Source organism: Mus caroli, unplaced genomic scaffold (genome assembly GCF_978045245.1).
Source record: "Mus caroli unplaced genomic scaffold, Mus_caroli_1 scaffold_12, whole genome shotgun sequence".
Taxonomy (NCBI): Eukaryota; Metazoa; Chordata; class Mammalia; order Rodentia; family Muridae; genus Mus; species Mus caroli.
This window is the reverse complement of record NW_028227267.1, coordinates 12,651,475-12,673,664: the sequence shown is the minus strand read 5'-3', so window position 1 is coordinate 12,673,664 and position 22,190 is coordinate 12,651,475.

The following is a 22,190-nucleotide window of genomic DNA, read 5'->3' as shown; positions in this document are numbered from 1 at the left end:
TTATCAAAGTCACATCTAAATGTCTTAACAATAAACTCTCTCTCTCTCTCTCTCTCTCTCTCTCTCTCTCTCTCTCTCTCACACACACACACACACACACACACACACACACACACACACACACAGAGTATTGTTGATCTCCCATCTGCCCATTTCCCTGTAGCTCAGACTAGTCTCAAACTTGTTATGATGCTGAAGACATTGACTTCCTGTCTCCATCTCCCGAGTTCATGCTAGATGAGTACTCTACCAACTGAACAAATGCTTATAAACGAAACTTTGGTTTGGTTTGGTTTGGTTTGGTTTGGTTTGGTTTGGTTTGGTTAGGTTTGGTTTGGTTTGGTTTGGTTTGGTTTGGTTTGGTTTGGTTTGGTTTGGTTTTGTTGTGTTGTGTTGTGTTGCGCTTTATTTTGTTTTGGAGGTGGCATCATGTAGCTCAGGCTGGCCCTGGACTTGTAATTTTCACGCCTTTCCTGAGTCCTGGGATATCAGTCATGTTCTATCACATCTGACTTAAAGAACTTCTCTTTAGTAAATGAGGTTATAAAGTGGTATGTCAGGTATGTTGTCTGTGATTCAAGACTGATAAAAGATGCATAGACCAGAAAAGGTCAAAGAGATTCATAATCTACTTAGGTTACAGTGTCAGTGCCTGTTTGGTGTGTGTGTATACCTGTGTGTGGATGCATGTGTACAAATTTGTGTTCAAATTTGTGCTGAGGCAGGAGAACACCTCGTGTATTATTCCTCAGGCAGTGACTTGCAGAGCAGGCTAGGCTGGCTGGCCAGCAAGTACCAGGGAGCAACCCTACCTGTCTAGGGACCCCAGCCCCACTGCACCCAGGCCTTTTTAAAGCAACTTCTGGGTACCTGACTCCTTTATTCTTGGGAGACCCGATCTCTTGGCACTAAGCTAGCTCCCCAGCCCAAGGCAGGTGTTTTCAGTGTTTCAGCTGCAAATATGGCTCATAATCTGATTTGTGAGATTTTTCTCAGAAAATGCATTATAGTCATTTGCAAGCAGTTTGTTCTCAACGACTAATGGAAATAAACCAGATTCTAAGACTGAAGGACTGACTTCCTTTCAATCTCATGTCCCTTTAATATTCCTGCCTCAGTGACACCTGTTGGAGAATCAGGATGGAATGAATAATGTGCTAAACATGCCTCGTTCAGTTAGATGTGTTTTCCAGGCTAAAGGCTCCAGAAGGGAAAAAAAGGGATTGTATTTTTGTTAAGGTTTCTAGTGCTGCAGTGAAACTCCATGACCAAAATGAAAATTGGGGAATGAAGAGTGTTCATCCCTGAAGGAAGTCAGGACAGGAACTCAAACAGGGCAGAAAGCTGGAAGCAGGAGATGATTCAGAGGCCATGGAGGGATGCTGCTTACTGGCCTTCTACCCATGGCTTACTCAGCCTGCTTTCTTATAGAATCCAGGACTACCAATCCAAGTATGGAACCACACAATGTGCAGGCCCCTCCCCCGTCAATTACTATTTAAGAAAAGGCTTGCCTTCAGCCAGATCTTATATAGGCAATTTCTCTTTCCTTTCCTTTCTTTTCCTTTCCTTTCCTTTCCTTTCCTTTCCTTTCCTTTCCTTTCCTTTCCTTTCCTTTCCTTTCCTTTCCTTTCCTTTCCTTTCCTTTCCTTTCTTTTCCTTTCTCTTTTCTTTCGGGGTGTGTGTATGTGTGTGTGTGTGTGTGTGTGTGTGTGTGTGTTTGTGTGTACAGGAGGGGTGGGGGTGAGATAGGGTCCCTCTCTATGTAGCCCTCACTGTCCTAGACTTGCTTTATAAACCAGGCAGGCCTTAAACTCAGAGATCCTCCTGCCTCTGCCTCCCAGATGCTGGGATTAAAGGTGTGCACCACCACACCCAGATTGGAGGAAATTTCTTAATTGAGGTTTTATTTTTTTCTTCCTTTAAGCTGATTTTAGCTTGAGTCAAGTTGTCATAAAACGAGCCAAATTGTTAACTTTTTGTCACACAGATCAGCTGGGAGCAGTGTTCCTCATGATAAATGAAGGAAGTCGTATACTATTTGAAATTGGAATGAGGAAGCCAATAGAGTGACATGATCCACATAAAACTCCATTTCAAAAGAACAACATTTTGGAGTCATCACAAGAGTCACGGGAAGTTATTATCATGGTCTCATGTTATAGAAGAGGATATAAAAGTTGGGGATTTAAGACACAGTGATGGTTTGTGGAACTTTCAGCATGTAGAGACATCAGGAAAAAGCCTGGAATCTTACACACGGGAAGACTAAGGCAAGAAGACCACGAGTTCCAGATCAGCCTGGGTTACATAGTTAGACAGTGAGACCCTTCCTCAAAATAGGAAGTGAGAGGAGAGTCTTGAGGGAAGAGAGAAGCTCACAGTGGGAGAGGTGCCTAGCATGAATGGAGAACTGAGGACCTCAGAAGGTCAGGAGTGGTAGAGCTACTGCATGGGCTACCCTTTAGTAACATAAGGAAACAAGTGTTTAAGAAAGTAAGAAGGAGAGGGAAAAAAACCCCACAACTCCTGGAGGATAGGGAACAATATCTGCACAGGTGGAGAACTTTTTCTTCAGAGCCAAGAGTAGAAAGACAAGGAAGACACACACACACACACACACACACACACAGTGCTGTAATGTCAACTGTTGTCAGGATGGAGATTGGAATCCAGGATACAGCAGCTGCTTTCAGTACAAAGATCTTAAGCTAGCAGAGACCAGTCTGTTTTTCCCTTTTCCCAGCCTCCTTCACAGGACACCCTCTCTTGTGGACCCTCCTTCAAGCTGCCCTTTGGCTGCTTCCTGTGCCTTTGTCCCATGGACAGGGCCTGGCAGGTCCCCCTGCTGTGTCTCTGTCTCTCCTTCTCCACTTTGCCTCAGTTAACCTGGATGGGAACCTAGGAGGCCATCATGGATGGGCAGTAACAGGATCTGACCCAACTGGCATTCCTTCTCACCTCTGCTCTAAGTGGTTCCAGCTGTGCTAGAGCCCAGAGCTAAGCTGTCTAGCATGTCACCTGCCCTCCACCACAAGGACACAGATAGAAAGTGTACCTGGTGGACACAGCAGCAGGCTGGAATCCCTAGGATAAGGACTTTCTTCCTGGTGAAGAGTGCACTCCACAGCAAGCCACAGAGGACAGTGTAGCCCACTGACATGGGCTGTGAAAACCATTTCACTGGATTTCTGCTGTGTTTGGGGGTGGGGGGTCGATCAAGAAAGTGTCTCGATATCTCCAAGCATCTTCATCAGTAAAAACTTGTTGAGCACATACTTGCAGATCACTTACTTTATCTCACTCAGAAGTCATGCTCAACAGTTGTCATAACTTGTCCCACATTGTAGTATAAGAAATCTAGAGAATATGGCAAATGGTGACATTGAGGCTAAAGTGGTCATTCATGTAGTGTTTTCTTTTCCTAATCTTTTTAATTATTTTAATGGATGTTTTGTCTGCGTATCTGTCTGTACATCACACTTGTGTGTGCCTGGTGCCCTTGGATTTCTGGGAACTATAGTTACAGGTAGTTGTGAGCAGCCATGTGGTTTCTGGTACTTGGATCTGGGTCCTTCGGAAGAGCATCTAGTGCTGTTGTCCTCTGACACAACTCTCCAATCCCATTCTTTGCATAATTTTAAAAGATCTGGATAGTATCATGTATCTTTAATCCCAACACTCAGGAGACAGAGGCAGGTGTATCTCCGTGAGTCCAAGTCCAGACTGCTCTACATGGTGAGTTCTAGGCCAGTTGGGGCTGCATAGTGAAACCGCCTCTCCAAAAGCAAAAAGTGGGGATGGGGAGGAGAGGAGGAGGAGGAGGAGGAGAAGGAGGAGGAGGGGGAGAGGGGGAGGGGGAGGGGGAGGGGGAGGGAAAGGGGGAGGAGGAGGAGGAGGAAGAAGCGGAGGAGAAGAGGAGGAGGAGAAGGAGGAGGAGGAAGAGGAAGAAGAGGAGGAGGAGGGAGAGGGGGAGGAGGATGACGACTAGTGGTAATATTTTGGGACAAGGTTTTGAAAGAGGAAAATTACTGACCACCAGAACTCTCCAACTCAGAGCCCTCCTACCCCTCCCATCTGGAGATTGTTCCCGGAACCCTCCTGAACTTCTCACCCCAGAGTACATTCTGAACTCTCACACCAGAGTCAGACCCCCTCTCAAATGAAAACTGTTCCGGGGACATTTCTGAGATAAGGATTTCCTGGAACGAACCCAGTCCAACCCCTCCCAACTAAGGACTGTGCCAGGGACATTTTTGAGATAAGGGTGTGAGTAAAAACCTCAGTTCCAATGAATCAAGTACATGGCCAAAGTGTGGGACGCGTTGCGAAAAGCACTTTTGGAAAAACCCTTGGCTGAATCTCTTAGTGACGTAAACCTGTATTTTCCCTGCCCTGCTCCCCCCTTGCCTCTTTCCTATAAAAGCCTGTGAAAAGTTTGGGCTAGTTGCCGAATCTCCTCTGCACCTTGCTGTCTGCATGAGTTTCAACCCCAGATATCTGGTATATGTGCTTTTTATGTGCTTTCTTGTCGTTGCTGTATTAAATCTTACTCTCTATACATCTTAAGTTCAGTCTCAGTGTCTTCTTGGGTGCGCGGCTGTCCCGAGGCTTGAGTAAGTGCCTCCCTTTGGGAGTCTTGGAGTCTTTCAGTTTCATTAAACACAGAGGTTGGCCTTGAACATGAAATTCTCCTGGTTCAGCCTCCTTGCCTATCAGCCTTGGCAGCTTGATAGTTCCGTGGTTCAATGGGTAACAGGACATGGAGAAACCTGAGGGGTTTGCCTCTCAGGGGCAAAGGTCCTAATTATTTATAAATACCAAGAGGTTCTAGAGATGTATCTATTTCTTTCAAGTGATATATGATATATATATACATACATACATATATATATACACTATATACACACACACATACACACACACACAAATACACACACACACACACACACACACATATATATATATATATATATTTTTTTTTTAAAGGTAGTGTTTCTCTGTGTAGCACTGGCCATCCTGGATCTCACCCTATAGGTCAGACTAGCCTTGAACTAAGAGATTTATTTGCCTCTGACCCCATCCCCAAGGGCTAAAATTAAAGACATGCGCCACTACCACCCAGTTTACAAATTATTTATATATAATTTATATGATATTATATATCTTATATATAATATATAATTTTATATAATGCACATATAAAATGTGGTATGGTTGTTAACCACAGTATGAAGGGATGATGTAAGCAAGGGCACAATGAGACCAACAAATTGGGCCCAAACTGCCAAGACTGTCCTCTCAGGGCTGGGGGGAGGTGAGAGAAGCAAAATGATAAACACCAGCAGATTTTTGTATGACAATCAATAGCATGGGGGGATTTGAGCCAATAAACACTGACAACTAGATGCCTTTTCCAGAGATGGCTGCCCTTTAGGGGTGGATAAAGGGATCTTCCTGGTAAACAGAAACCCACCCTTAGGCTTCTGCTCCTCCTGCCAGAGTCCTTAGGTTTAGGACATTGTCACTAACACTGCCATTGGGATGGAGACAAGGGATAGGGGGCATTTTGACCCTAATAGTGAGGAAGAGCTGAGCCTCAAGCAATGCACAGAGAGTGTATGGAAGGGGCAGGGGGAGCTTCAGAAAGCAGTAAAGACTCTTCCCATCTTTAATGCAATGATAACAGTGGCAGTGGACTAGTTGTTTACACTTTACAAATTCCAGCAGCCAACTGAAGTTTATGGCACCTTTCTCTTTCCTGCCTTTAATACCTTGATGTTTTCAAAACTAAGGTGTATAGACACAATTTTCAATCTACTTTTCTCTTTTTCTCTTCCCCTTCCCTACCCCCTCCTTCTGTCTTTATGGAAAGTGGTGGGAACCAAGAAAGTGTTGTTGAAGAGGGGAGGCATTTTGAATGATCTTGGATGTCTCTGACTAACCAGTTTAGCCTCTGAGAAGGTCTAGAAATAACAGTTTCTCCAGGGTGGAGTGCAGAAGGCAAGCCAGGACAGGCTTTGCCATTTCAGGAGAGTTTGGGGGATGAGGCTGGGAACTGAATTCAAACACAATATTTGTGTTCTTTAGTTTTCTAAGGAACTGGTTTGCCTAAGGAAAGGAAATTGTTTATGGGACTAAACAATTGCAGACTCAACTCACTCATTGTTGGGATAGGATATATTCTTGCCTCACAGCCCATAAATTACATTATCTACAACTAGACATCAAAATGAATGTGCATACCAAATGAGCTTTTCCTAAAGAGAAATTTCTTGCTGGAAGTAGTGACTAGACCTCAGGATTAGTCATGTTGTTAAATTTGTTTAAGCATCTCATTAACAAGATGGGAGCTCTCCAAAAGCTTGTGGTACAAAGGTAAAGGGTCATTAACATTAAATACCCATACCAAAAATAAAAAGATTTACAAAATGAATATATTGATTATTTCATGCGGGTATTAAAATAGTGCCAGGCTGGGTTTCTAGGTGTATAGAAAAACACATACATATTGCAATAGAAGTGTTGGACTGTGCCACTCTGGGTCACCCTCTTCATGGTCCTCCTCAGATGGGAAGGGCATAAAGAATCAGTGAAGTGAGCCTCTGCAGTGTCTTTCTGGGGTGGGGGAGAGGTGGGGTGCTTGGATGCAGCCTCTGGCCAGCTGGGCGGGGCTGGCCTGAGCTGGGCAGGACTGAGCCGAGCTGGGCGGGGCTAAGGATGACTACCCTGGCTCTCCCTGTCTTGGAAGCAGAAAGGATTTATTTGATCCTTCCCTTCACTACTCCAGTCTTGAGAGAGCAGCCCAGAGACCACAGTCATTTGCTCCACCATGGCTTTTCCCCAAGCTCTCTGCTCCTCATTCATCACCAAGTCTTTATCTTTTCCTAGCCAGAACAGCCAGGTTTCAAAAGGTCACTAGCATCTTCCTGGTGGTCAAATGCAGGACTCACTCAACTGACTTAATCTTTCAGAAGGAGCTGACTCTGTTGGCTTTGCCCTCTCTTCTGGGTTCTCCCATGTGTCCTCAGTTGTCCTGAAAGAACCTAGTGGGGAAATCCCCACTCAACTCCCGATTCCCCCTGCACCCAAGAATCATGAATAGAACACAACACCTTGATGTAACAACCCGAGGTATTTTAATGGCAGAGCTTCCAGTTGAAATGTATCTCACACAGGAGACAGTGGATTTGACCACTAGGTTTGGAAGCTAGGGGGTTTTATAGAAAAGGAGTGGGGTTGGGGAGGAATAGGCACGGTTTCACATGATTGGTCCATTTAAAAATCAGCAGCCTGTTAACCTTTAACTTAGGTCAGAGGGGTGGGAGATAGGGAGGCAATGGGCCTGCCCGGCCATGTCCTGGTCTGTACTGCTATGTTCTCAGCCCCAGGTTTCAAAGCTCACAAACAACTCTTTGGGCTATTTGGCATACATTACATGAATCACAGGTCCCAAGTTTTATTTCCTTTCAGTCCTGCAAGTTCACAATAATGTGACTGTGTTTCCAATCCTGTCTTCCGTCACCCTGCATCCTCATGGATGTGATGGGAACAAGAGATAGAAACTGGGCCTGGCAATTTAGCAGGAAATGTCATTGGTTTTGTCTTGGTCAGAAGCCAAAAAATGGCAGAAAGGGGCTTTGGTTCCTGCTCTGAGGTCTTGCTGTCTCTCTTCTCCTTTTATACACTTAGGCGAGCACCACTGCTTAGGATCTCTATGTAAAGATGTGACTGGAATTGAAAGGCAGGTTCCCTAATGTCCCAACACTACCTTCTTCTTTTGGCTTTTGGTTTTCCAAGACAGGGTTTCTCTGTGTAGTCCTTGCTGTCCTGAAACTCATTCTGTAGACCAGCCTGACCTCAAACAGAGATCCACCTGCCTCTGTCTCTCGAATGCTGACATTAAAGGTGTACACCACCATGCCTGGTTCAATGCTGACATTCTAAGGAGAAAGACTTTAACACATGGACCTTTGGGTGGCAGGAAGGGACAAACTGTAGTGTAGCCATGTCCCATCTCACTTTTCATTGTGGCTGCTATTACTTCCTTAATCACATTATTCTTTCTGACATGGTCTTCCCACATGTCTGGGCAGCGATCAGTAAATAAGGCTCAAGAAGGGAGGGTAAACCTGGAGGTCAGTTTAATTCTTCTTGTGGGGACAGATGTCAACATTTCCATCCTTTCTTCACAGAGGTGGGATCCTGGGCATTGGCACTGATCCTGGGATGTTTTCTTCTTCCCCCAAATTCATACCTCACATGCAGAATAGTGTTTAAACACATGCACACAATATACAGACTCTGAGCAATTTAACTTGACTTGTTCTTTTCATATACATTTATGTGTATTCGTGTGTGTGTGTGTGTGTGTGTGTGTGGTGTGTGTGAGTTTGTTTGTGTGTGGTGTGTGTATGTGTGTGGTGTGTGTGTGTGTGTATGGTGTGTATGTGTGTGGTGTGTGTGTGTGTATGGTGTGTATGTGTGTGGTGTGTGTGTGTGTGAGTGTTTTTGTGTGTAGTTTGTGTGTGTGTGGTGTTTGTGTGTGTATGGTTTGTGTGTGTTTGTGTGTGTGTATGTGTGTGTGTGTGTGGTGTGTTTGGTGTGTGTGTGTGTGTGGTATGTGTGTGTGTGTGGTGTGTATGTGAGTGTGTTTGTGTGTAGTATGTGTGGGGGGGTATGTGTGTGTGGTGTGTATGTGGTGAGTGTGTGTGTTTCTGTGTGTGTGGTGTGTATGGGTGTGTGTGGGTGTGTGTGTGTGTTTGTGTGGTGTGTGGGATATGTGTGTGTATGTGTGTATGTATGTAGAGACCATCAGTCAACTTTGTTGTCTCTTTTGTTGAGGTTGGTATTTTGCTCATATTGTAATGCCAAATACTGGTAGCCCCTAAGGCCTAGTTGCTTCAGGGACAAGAGAATCCACACTTACTATGTGACCTTGCTCCTTATTTTAAAACTATTGGTTAAATAAGATGCCAACAGCTAATAGCTGGGCAGAAGAGACATAGGGATGGTTTGGGATTCCCAGACTTGGAGTCAGATGAGAACCACAAGGAGGGAAGAAGAAGGTAGAGAGAGGAGGAAGCCACCATCAGGAAGGTGAATGAAAATACAGGGATGAGGGCTAGACAACTGCAGTTATGGGCTGCCCAGATGAAACATGGCAAATTATAGCATGGTATTATTGATGGGGAAGTAGATTCTCATAGCATACTGGATATACATCTGCCCAGTTTTAGTGCTATTTGGGGCTTATTATGAATATAAAGGTTTTGTGTCTTTTATCTGGGAACTGAATAATCAAAGGTAGGGTGGAAGCTCCTGCTTGAGATTAAATGTTTTCAACACTCCTCAGTCCCTCTCTATATAGCAGTGAATTAGATAATCTGCTCTGTTTCCCACCAGAGCCCTCTGGATTCACACATGAAAGACAAACAAATGCTAGCTTAATTTTGATGTGCCTTGAGTAGCTCAATGTCAGGTCACTTCTAAAACTCCCCACAGCCAGCAAACACTCCCTTCCAGCACTCCTAACTCAACACCTCCTTAATCTATATTTTTTCTTTGTTGCCCTGGCTCCCTCTGGGCGGCCCCATATCTTTGCTGCCCAAGAAGTTTCTGAGGATCCTTTGCTTCTTGTGCATGTATTCCTGACATTACTCCTTCCTATTCCTTCCTGGCACGGTCTGTCCTACCCATTCTGGTGGCCCTTCTTTCCCCTCCCTGCATTCTCCCTCACCCCAACCTAGAAGTCTCTCCTCTTCTCTCTTCATCCTGCCCAGTCATTGGCTTTTTATTTTTTTTTTATTGATCAATCATTGGGGCACGCAGATTCCCAATTTTGGGGACCAAATTAAGACAAAGCATTAGAACCAATTCCTTACATCTCTACCTTAGGTTTTTGTTATCTTTTGAGCCAGTGCCTGTAACTGAATCTGGGAGACGCACTCTCACCTCCCAGACTTGTGCTGTCCCTGATAATCATGGCATCATTAACCTTGGTAGTGAGAACATTCCTGAAAGGAAGAACAAGAAGTAAAATACACAAACAAGCCTTTAGCACACAGTAACAATCAACAGCAGGGGAAGCCCACACCCTGCTGGCTCTGTTTCAGGGGCAGGAACCATGTCATGCTGTCCCTCACACATAACCAAGCAGGAGAGGGCACTGCTTGTTAGATTAGCAATACTCATGCCCCAAGAGCCAAGTGTAGCATGTATCCATGGATCTCTTTTAATAGCACACCCTCTTAGAGTCTTTTACTGATCTTTTCTTCTTCATGTAGAAACACAATTTATCTTTCATTCTATCATGGGGTATCCACCAGGGAAGACTGCTTGGACATGCACTTAAGCCAGTAGAAAGTCTTTATTAGCCAGCCAGTGACTACACGGGATGTTCAGGATCCCAGTGTAGCCTCAAGCCTTTCACAGGGTGAGCTCCTAAGCACAAAAACCATGTTCTGGGTGGACACACTTCAGGTGACAAGAACAGTTAGTCAGAAGTAGAACTACAGAAGCAAGGTTCATAGAGTTAGAGGCTTTCCCAGACTAGAGACTGGGATGAGTCAGGTCTTTGTTTTCATTTTGGCAGGTGGTGCTGTCTGCATGTTGAGTTTTGTGGCCTGAATGGTACTTTCATTATGGAGTCAGTTGTGCTAAGATCTGGGGGTCTATTACAGTTTTGATGAACACATGATCATTGTATTTACTTTTGGGGTCCAGTGTGGTGTGTCCCTTCCCTTATACATTCAGTACTGATCCAGTCATAGTAATAAGTCCCTCCATCACCTTGAAAACTTACCATTTCTTGGCAGCCCATATCTTCTTTGATCTGATCCTCTGAGTGTCAGAGTGAGTAGCAGAAACTTTACATCCAGCTTGGCAGATTCTGAACACCCTACAAGATCTCTCATCTTTGCCTGCTGTTGTGCATAGATACAGTTTCCAATATGATATCAAAGTTTAATTATCTATACTTTACAATGACAGATGCTCTCTAAAGGACGTTACCATTGGTTGGAAGAAATGTATACCATTTATCTGAATTCCATTCTATTTCCCAACTGACTTCTATAAGGTTTTTCTGACTTCTACATATTGAGAGACAGGAGCTACAGCTCTCCAGCAGGTGTGTCTAGCACATAACTGCCTAATTTGTAAGCTGCTTGGAATAACCTTAAACGTCTTCCTCAAGAAATATAACTTTATATAACTGATGAGTCCACAACACTACTACAAACCAGTGTTAGGTGAGGTGGAGCCTGCCCGTGTTTCCCCGCTGATGAAGCTGAGGGGTTAAAAAAGGGTGCAGCTTGAGGCTGAGCTTCATAGTGAGTGGGAGGCTTGGCCAGGCTCCTTCTCAAGACCTTGTCTCAGAAAAACCAAACTAAAGCAGACAGGCAGAACCCTGAGCTAATGACTGACCTGGCGTTACATCCTCACACTCCAGCTTCCTTAGAGGATACTTCAAGGATTGGCTCAACAAAAACCCTCACGACATACTGACTCAACTCATCAGTCAAAACCACCCAAGTTAGGAAAAGCGTTTTCTTGCTTGCAGATGGCATCAGAGCTAATAATGATAAAGGATCGGAAGGGTGCAGAATCATTGCTAGGGAGGGTTATTGATCAAAGACAAGTCTAAAACAGTTTTTCTTAACTGTATTTTTTAACATTGAGGATTGGATAAATAGCCCAGCACTTAAAAACACTTTACTGCTGTTTCAGAGAACCAGAGTTTGGTTCCCAGAACTTATATTAACTCCTCAGAACTGTGTACAGTCTAGCTCCAGGGGATCTGATGATGACATCTTCTTCTTGCCTTTGAGGGCAATACATATGTGGCACACTTTTACATATGTAAAAATAATAAAATAAATCTTTTAAAAATTCACATAAATTCATTTACATTTGTGTGATATATATATACACACACACATACACACACATACAGAGAGAGAGAGAGAGAGAGAGAGAGAGAACCATCTTCCTGTTCTTCTATTTAGCTTATCAATACAATCAATATAATTGAATATGTCTCATTTCCAAGAACTATTCAAAGAATCAACCAATCAAGGAGCTGGTTCTTTGAGAAAATCAACAAGATAGATAAACACTTAGCCAGACTCACTAGAGGGCACAGGGAAAGTATTCTAATTAACAAAATCAGAAATGAAAAGGGAGGCATAACAACAGATCGTGAAGAAATCTAAAACACCATCAGATCCTTCTACAAAAGGCTATACTCAACAAAACAAGAAAACCTGGATGAAATGGACAAGTTTCTAGACAGATACCAGGTACCAAAGTTAAATCAAGATCAGGTAAATGATCTAAACAGTCCCATATCCCCTAAAGAAATAGAAGCAGTCATTAATAGTCTCCCAACCAAAAAAAGCCAGGACCAGATGGGTTTAGTGCAGAGTTCTATCAGACCTTCAAAGAAGATCTAATCCCAGTTCTTCACAAACTATTCCACAAAATAGAAACAGAAGGGACTCAACCCAACTCATTCTATGAAGCCACAATTACTCTGATACCTAAACCACAAAAAGACCCAACAAAGATAGAGAACTTCAGACCAATATCCATTATGAATATCGTTGCAAAAATCCTCAATAAAGTTCTCGCTAACTGAATCCAAGAACACATCAAAACAATCATCCATCCTGACCAAGTAGGTTTCATCTCAGGGATGCAAGTATGGTTCAATATACGGAAATCCATCAACGTAATCCAGTATATAAACAAACTCAAAGACAAAAACCACATGATCATCTCATTAGATGCTGAGAAAGTCTTTGACAAAAATCCAACACCCATTTATGATAAAAAGTCTTGGAAAGATCAGGAATTCAAGGCCCATACCTAACCATGATAACAGCAATCTACAACAAACTAGTAGCCAACATCAAAGTAAATGGTGAGAAGCTGGAAGAAATCCCACTAAAATCAGGGACTAGACAAGACTGTCCACTCTCTCCCTACCTATTCAACATTGCACTTGAAGTCCTAGCCAGAGCAATTAGACAACAAAAGGAGATCAATGGGATACAAATTGGAAAAGAAGAAGTGAAAATATCACTCTTTGCAGATGATATGATAGTATATATAAGTGACCCTACAAATTCCACCAGAGAACTCCTAAGCCTGATAAACAGCTTCAATAAAGTAGCTGGATATAAAATTAACTCAAGCAAGTCAATGGCCGTTCTCTACACAAACGATTCCGCAATGCCTCTCGGGCATATATCCAGAAGGTGTTCCAACTGGTAAGAAGGACACATGCTCCACTCTGTTCATAGCAGCCTTATTTGTAATAGCCAGAAGCTGGAAACAACCCAGATGCCCCTCAACAGAGGAGTGGATACAGAAAATGTAGTACATTTACACAATGGAGTACTACTCAGCTATTAAAAAGAATGAACTTATAAAATTCTTAGACAAATGGATGGACCTGGAGGGCATCATCCTGAGTGAGGTAATCCAATCACAAAAGAATTCACATGGATTTACTCACTAATAAGTGGATATTAGCCCAGAAACTTAGAATACCCAAGATATGAGATACAATTTGCAAAACACATGAAACTCAAGAAGAAGGAAGACCCAAGTGTGGACACTTTGCCCCTTCTTAGGATTGGGAACAAAACACCCATGGAAGGAGTTACAGAGACAAAGTTTTGAGCTGAGACAAAACATCTAGAGACTGCCATATCCAGGGATCAATCCCATAATCAGCCTCCAAACGCTGATACCATTACAAACACTAGCAAGATTTTGCTGAAAGGACCCTGATAGAGCTGTATCTTGTGAGACTATTGGCAAACACAGAAGTGGATGCCCACAGTCAGCTATTGGATGGATCACAGGGCCGTCAATGGAGGAGCTAGAGAAAGTACCCAAGGAGCTAAAGGGATCTGCAACGCTATAGGTGGAAGAACAATATGAACTAACCAGTACCCTGCCCCCCACCCCGAGTTCCTGTCTCAAGCTGAATATGTATCAGAAGATGGCCTAGTTGGCCATCAGTGGAAAGAGAGGCCTGATGGTCTTGCAAACTTTATATGCCTCAGTACAGGGGAACGCCAAAGCCAAGAAGTGGGAGTGGGTGGATAGGGGAGTGGGGGGGGGGGTGGAGGATATAGGGGACTTCTGGGATAGCATTGGAAATGTAAATGAAGAAAATCACTAATAAAAAATGAGAACTTCAAGTCTCTGAAGAAAGAAATTGAAGAAGATCATAGAAGATGGAAAGATCTCCTGAGCTATCTGGGGAATGGAAGCAGCATGCAGTGTCACACAGCTATCTCTGATACAACTGCTAGAATGGGAATAGGGATGTTTGTTTGTTTGTTTATTATAAATTCATACAAAAGTTAGCCTGAGTTGGTACATGCCTATAATTCCAGCATTCAGAAGGTTTTTTAAAAATTGTTGTTGTTAGTATTCCTGTTGTTTCTATTGGTTTTGTTTTGAGCTCTCCTAGCTATTTGCACTGGACCCAGAAAATTAAGCCCATGCTCTGTACAGTCCTATTATTCACATTAATCAGTGATTTTATTCTTAGCAACCACTCATCAGATGATCTCATTACTCACTTTGAAGTAAGGAAAACAGTCATACAGACATTAGTTAACTTGTATGGTCTCACATAACCAACTCTTCATGACTGTAGAGTGGCATCCCAATCTTTGGAATACCCCAGCTTCTATTTTTGAGATGACTGGCCTCTGCGGAAGACTCCATTATCTGGCAGAGGACCTGGAATGGCTGTCACCTGAAGGCCAAGTCTGCCCCTCCAGTTTCTCTGAAGCTTGAGGCAGAGTTCAGCCAACAACACAGGAACACTTGGCCACAGCTGGTTCAGGACTGTATTTTGGATGAGCCCTGAGACCTGGATGAACACAGGTCTCCAGAGTTCGGGAAAAGGTGAGCACAACCTCTTAGACTCGAGGAGAATAATAGATCTTTGGGATGCAAATCTTTATTTTTTATTTATCTTTGCTTTGTATAAAGTTTATGTCAAAAATCAACTTATTCTATAGTCCAGACTTTACCTAATCAATCTGACAATTTGGCATAGCTCATCTGAATGGCCTACTATCACTAAAAAGAAGGAAGTAAATATAGAGAAGACCATTAGGGAATAGTCCTAGTAGCAGTTTTAAAACAGAATATATACACATTGTGTGTGTTTGTGTGTGTGTGTGTGTGTGTGTGTATCAATATCTATGAATATAAAAATAGACAGTGATATTTTCAAAATGTCTATTTTTTGAGAGAGGGTCTCACTATGTTACCCAGGTTAGCCTTGACCTTTAGGCAATCCTCCTGTGTCAGTTTCCCAAGTGCTGGGTCTAAAGGTATATACCATGATATTTGGTTACCTCAAAATTTATAAATGCATATATATATATATACATATATATACATATATATGTGTGTGTTTATATATGTATGTGTGTGTATATATATATATACATACATATAGAATACATATATATTCTTACATGTATGTTGTACATAAATAATATATAATACTTGTAAGTGAATACAGATTTTCTGGAAGCACCCCAAGAAAACATCACTTATGATTGCCTCTGAGAGGAAACCAGAGATCAGAGGAAGATGGGATTTCTCTCATGGCTAGAATGCTTTCCCTGTAGTCTCTTGTATTGTTAGTAGGTGTGGGTTTGAATATGCTTGGGCCAGAGAATGGCACTATTAGGAGGTGTGGCCTTGTTGAAGAAGGCATGGCCTTATTGGAAGAAGTGTGACACTGTGGGGTTGGGCTTGTAGACCCCCCTCCTCCTAGCTGCCTGGATTCTAGTCTTCTCCTGCTTGACTTTGGAAGAAGATGTGGAATTCTCAACTATTAATATACCATGCCTGCCTGGATACTGCCATGCTCCTGCCTTGGTGATAATGGACTGAACCTCTGAAATGCTCTCCCTCTGATGCCTTGGTCATGGTGTCTCTTCCTAGAAATGAAACCCTAACTAAGACAGTATATCTGACTACATACATGTCTTATTGTTGTTTTGAGATAGGGTCTTACAAGATAGGCCAGGCTATAGTCAAATTTACCATCCTCTTGCCTCAGACTTCTGAGCAAGATAATTAAAATACCCACTGCCAACTTGTACAATGTTTTCAATTAAGAAAATGCCTAGACACTTTTCAAATGTTTCAAGTCATGCAATGTCCATTTTAGTGTGCAAATAATTTAGAGTATCATGAAATATTTACAAAAAGTATTTCAAATAAGGTTAATTACTTAAACTCTGGCTTTTGTTAGTTTGGTTTTGAGACAGAGTTTGATGTAGCCCAGGCTGGCCTGGGACTCCCTTTGTAAATGAGGATAGCCTTGAAGCACTGATCCCCTGCCTCTATGTCCTGAGCATTAGAATTCCAGGTGAGTGCCAGTGCACCTTGTTTCTATGCAGTACTGGGAACCAAATCCAGAGCTTCATACATGCTAGCACAGCAGTCTACCAGTAAGCTCTCTCCCAAGCCCAAACTCTTCTGTACTGTTTTTTTTTGTTGTTGTTGTTGTTTTGGTTTTTAATATTTTTTATTAGGTATTTTCCTCATTTACATTTCCAATGCTATCCCAAAAGTCCCGCATACCCTTCCCCCAGTCCCTTACCCTCACATTCCCCCTTTTTGCCCCTGGCATGACCAATGGGCCTCTCTTTCAAGTGATGGCAGACTAAGCCATCTTTTGATACCTATGTAGGTAGAGACAAGAGCTCCGGGGTACTGGTTAGTTCATATTGTTGTTCCACCTATAGGGTTGCAGATCCTTATAGGTCCTTGGGTACTTTCTCTAGGTCCTCCATTGGGGGCCCTGTGATTCATCCAATAGCTAACTGTGAGCATCCACTTATTTGTTTGTTAGTCCTCGGCATAGTCTCACAAAAGAGAGCTATATTAGCGTACTTTCAGCAAAATCTTGCTAGTGTATGCAATGGTGTCAGTGTTTTAACAGCCTGTCAAAAAGGGGCATGACCGTGGGGATCTTTACTGGGAACTAAAGTCAGTGGGGCTTTGTTCCAATGATAATATACACATTGCAAGTACTTAATAACTATGAAGTCATTCATGGAAAGATATTTGTGTGTGTGTGTGTGTGTGTGTGTGTGCCTAAAAGCCAATATGAGACAATCATCTCAAACACCTCATGAGGAAGCTAGCTCTATTTTATTTTTTCTTTTGTGGAACTGCCATGTTGTTTTGCCTGTGGCTCCACCAATTTACATTCTTGCCTGGAGTGCACACAGCTCTCCTCTGTGGGGCAGTGGACCCTGTCACCAGAGGACCATGACAACCTGTCACATTGCATAGAGTTCTCCATGGTAATGGGATATCTAGCTAGGCTCCAAGTGTTTAACCAGTGAGCTTTCATCCCTTTTTGTGAAAGATATTCAATCTCTGGTTCACACAGAGTAAGACATGTGCATCTTCATCTGCCATGAATACAACAGATTAGACAAGCAAGGATTGTCTTCTTCATCAAGGACCTGAGGAGTGTGGGGGGCAGTGGGCTGTGGTGGGATGGGGGACAGCAGGGGGAAGGCTTTGACACACAGAGCTGTGCCTAAGTCTCCTGTAGAGGACCCCTCTTCTAGCCCTTCCATACTCGTGGCACTCACCTAGAACTAAGCTGAATTCCCCACACTGGGTTCATCTAGGGCTACTGGCTACTGTCCCCAACTCCTTGAGGTCCCCTGCGGTGTCTGGGTACACAGGAGGATTGGAACCACCATTTACTTTTTTTTTTTAAATATTTTTATTAGGTATTTTCCTCATTTACACTTCCAATGCTATCCCAAAAGTCCCCCATACCCTCCCCCCCCACTCCCCTACCCACCCATTCCCACTTTTTGCCCCTGGCGTTCCCCTGTACTGGGGCATATGAAGTTTGCAAGTCCAATGGGCCTCTATTTCCAGTGATGGCCAACTAGGCCATCTTCTGCTACATATGCAGGTAGAGTCAAGAGCTCCGGGGTACTGGTTAGCTCATATTGTTGTTATACCTATAGGGTTGCAGATCCCTTTAGCTCCTTGGGTACTTTCTCTAGCTCCTCCATTGGGAGCCCTGTGATCCATCCAATAGATGACTGTGAGCATTCACTTCTGTGTTTGCTAGACCCCGGCATAGTCTCACAAGAGAGAGCTATATCTGGGACTTTTCAGCAAAATCTTTCTAGTGTGTGCAATGGTGTCAGCATTTGGAAGCTGATTATGGGATGGATCCCCAGATATGGCAGTCTCTACACGGGAACCACCATTTTCAAATCCTCATGGTTCCCAGGAGCTTCTGGGTGCACAGGACTTTGAGCACCCTGGTGTCCAACAGATTCCCCCTCCCCCCAACCCTGCTGTTTTCAGCCAGAGAAACATAGGATGGGCCCCCTATCTGAGACTGTGTTTCAGCCTTCCCTGAGCAATTTAGCTCAGCACCCCAGGGGCTAGGAAGAAACACTGCCTAATATTTCTGAGTTTTGCCTTCCCCAAGTGGCACATTGTGGCATTCCTAACCCCAAGGGGTAAGGCAGAGACACAGAATGATGCCTTTACTGCATGCTGTCAGCAGTGCTTGATCTCTTTGCTCTGTTTTTAATATCTGTGTTCACAGGGATGGGGTATGAGGCAGCATGGCACTGTGGTTGATATGTGCTTCCTTGGTGCTTAGGGATATCAAACCCTTATCATATAAATTAACATTTAGAGTCCTACTTGCTATCATGTGCCAACATACATGCTAATAGATTTAATAGATGGATATGTTAAATGAATTTTTTAAATTGGAATTTCTTACTTAGAGCTTCTATTGCTGCAATATCATAACCAAAGTAAATTGGGAAGGAAAGTTTATTTGACTTATACTTCCACATCACAGCTCATCATGGAAGGAAGTCAGGATAGGAAGTCAAAGAGTATAGAAATCTGGAGACAGGAGCTGATGCAGAGGCCATGGAGGAATGCTGCTTACTGGCTTGCTCCTTATGGCTTGCTCAGCCTGATTTCCTATAGAGGCATTTTCTCTATTGAGGTTCCCTCCTCTCAGATAACTTCAGCTGGTGCAGAGTTGACATAAAGCTAGCCAGCACAGAATTGTTCTGGACAAAAAGTGACTTTTCCAATGAAAGCAGTGATTCAGTGAGCTCATGTCCCTGGAGTTCCCTGACATCAGCAAGTTGCCATCATCAGAACCCCCTTAGCAAATGCTCTCAACAGAACATTCTTTGAATCAGTGGCCAAAGTAGTGTTGCCTTAACAGCCAGAAGACCAGGACCACGAATCTGATCTGCTTGTAGAAGTCACTCTCTAACCCACTTGCAAACATCTGCAGCTTCATAGCTGCAGCAACATTTCCTTTGAAACCTTCAAAACCACTACAAGAACAAACCTGAGAGCTGAGATTGACCTGAATAAATCTTGTGGTGAAAAAATAAATAGAGTGGAGTGCTTCCTCCATCTCTGGTCCACGAAGAGATCAGCAAGCATCTTTAAAGTGAACACGCAATGCAAAATCAAACCGCAGGAAAGAAACCAGTAGAAACAATTTGTCCTTAGTCAGGAACTCTTTCTTGACTGACTGGAGGACTATTCCGGATGTCGGCTGGTCCATTTCTTCAGCTGTGAAGATGTGATATTTAATGGCAGTATATGATAGATGAGAGGCTTCATTCAATATTTCAAAACATTATTAATCTCACAGATGAGAACATAGGCAAAACCAAGGATGAGGTGATATATCTTTTAAATTGATTCTTACAACTACTGCATCATCATGTCACTCTGTTGGGTTGGTTATTTATCTTGGTGCATTGGATGTGGCTGTGTACTGTGCAGTGGTATCTTTTTCAAATATAAAAGCTGAAAGACTTCTTCAATACAATCTACAGCTACAAAAACCTCCAGCAAAGTGACTGGAGGCTCAGTGGTGGAGCATTTGCCTGCCTAACATGTACAAGTCCCCAGACTCTAGCCTCACTCACACAAGCCAACAACAAATGAACCATACAACTACACAGCATTGGGCTGTAGAAGGAGACACTAAACTTAAATAGTTTACTGTCACAGAAACGGTAGTTAAGCACCTCAGGTAACTATCACTGTCATGAGATCCAAAGCACACAAAGATAATAATCAAAATATGTTTCGAATGCATTTTAATGTTTGTTATCATATTAACCAACAAGAAATATACAAATTTGGTAGATAGCAGGGAACTGAATACATGTTCATCTCTTTCCTTCTCTCTAACAAAAGAATTAGGACCAAAAAAATAATTATAATAAAATAAAAAAGAGAGAGAAAAGACATCGCCTTTTTTGTTGTTGTTGTTCCTCTGGGTCAGGCAAACTTGAAACTCACTATAAGCTGAGGATGAACTTCTGCTTCCCACATGTCTACTTGTAGAGATCTGAGATTACAGACATGAGTCAACATACCTCCCTTACACAGTGCTAGGGATTGAAACAATGGCTTTGTATATACTAGCTAGGTAAACACTCCACCAACGGTGCTACATCCCAACCTGTAAAATGCCACATTTTACATAAAAGAAACGAAAAGGAAAGGAAAGGAAAGGAAAGGAAAGGAAAGGAAAGGAAAGGAAAGGAAAGGAAAGGAAAGGAAAGGAAAGGAAAAAAAGAAAAGGCAGGTACATTTCTAGATAGTAGGCAACAACTATATTACTAACTTGAGACAAGAGTTGGTATCTTGTTTTATTACCAAAATTGTTGTTCCCCACTGAAAAAAAAAATTTAAAGCTTGAAATAGTATGAAAAGTGAAGTCAGCTGACAAAAGTCTGGAGAAGAAAGTGTCTGGTTTTGACTCAGGAAAAAGCCCACTCAGGTAGAGCCCCCACCCCCCGGGTCAGCTTGGGTAAAGGAGACTTGGGTGCCTGGAGGAAGAAAAGGCCCAGGAGGTGTCTTCCTGCAGACTTCCAGGAGAACAGAAAAGAAACACTTGGATTCCAGTCACCTTTGCTGAGTTCTTGGAGAGGACCATCTTGCCTGCAAAGGAAAAGGTGAAACCTGAAGATACAGCTCCAAGTGACAATGCTTGCTCTGAGGCTATGATAGCTGATGAAGAATTATGTTCCTCTTAAAGGCAATAAGAAAGGAACGGAAGAAGAAAGAAGACTCAGATACTCACAAAAGACTACCACTTACTTTCCTCCTGCTTCGTTCTGAATATTGTCCAAAGATCAAGAGTGAATCCCCCGGCTTGTCAACTGGGAATGTATCAAGGAAATTGGGTGAGATGTGGTCTGAGCAGACAGCCCAGGATAGACCACCATGTGAAGAGAGGCAGCTTAACTAAAGGAAGTATGAGCTACAGGATATTGCATGCCTTGCAGAGGGCAGAGGTGATGCAAGGAAGAAGGGCCTTGGTGGACCAGGAGGCTCTATGAAGAATGAATAGATGAAGAGGAGGAGGAAGAGGTGAAGGAGGAGGTAGAAGAAGAAAAAGGAGTAGGAGTATGAGGGGGAGGGAAGAAGGAGGAGGAGGAGGAGGGGAGGGGGAGAAGGAGAAGAAGAAGAAAGTGGAGAAGGATAAGAAAAAGAGGAAAGAGGAGGAGAAAAAGAAGAAGGAGGAGAAGGGGAAGGAGGAGAGGCAGGGAAGAGGAGGAGGAAGTGGAGGGGAGGAAGAGGACAGAGGGGAGGAGGAAGAGGAGGAGAGGAGGAGGACCGAGGGGGAGGAGGAGGAGGAGGAGAGGAGGATGACAGAGGGGGAGGAGGAGGAGGAGGAGGAGGAGGAGGAGGAGGAGGAGGAGGGGGAGGAGCAGGAGAAGGAGGAGGAAATGAGGCAGAGGAAAACCAAATGGTTAGTCTGTGATTCCCATGGAACTTGTGGAGGCCCAGTTACTTATTTCATTACAAATGTGAAACTTAAGTACAGCTTAACACTGGCTTGTGTATAAATATCATAGTCTTTTGTTTTGTATATGATCGCTACCTACTTCAAGGCTCAGGAAACAGTATTGAAGAAGCTATGGAAAGAGTGAGTGTAAAAACCTGAAGAATGGAGAGGAATACTGTGAGAGGCTGGCCTCTGAACACACCATGGCTGTTACACACACACATTCACAGCAGCTGTGTTTACCCGTTGAAGCCCTTCACAATATCCAGAGAGTTAAACTTTCCATTGTGGAGGGGGAGGGATT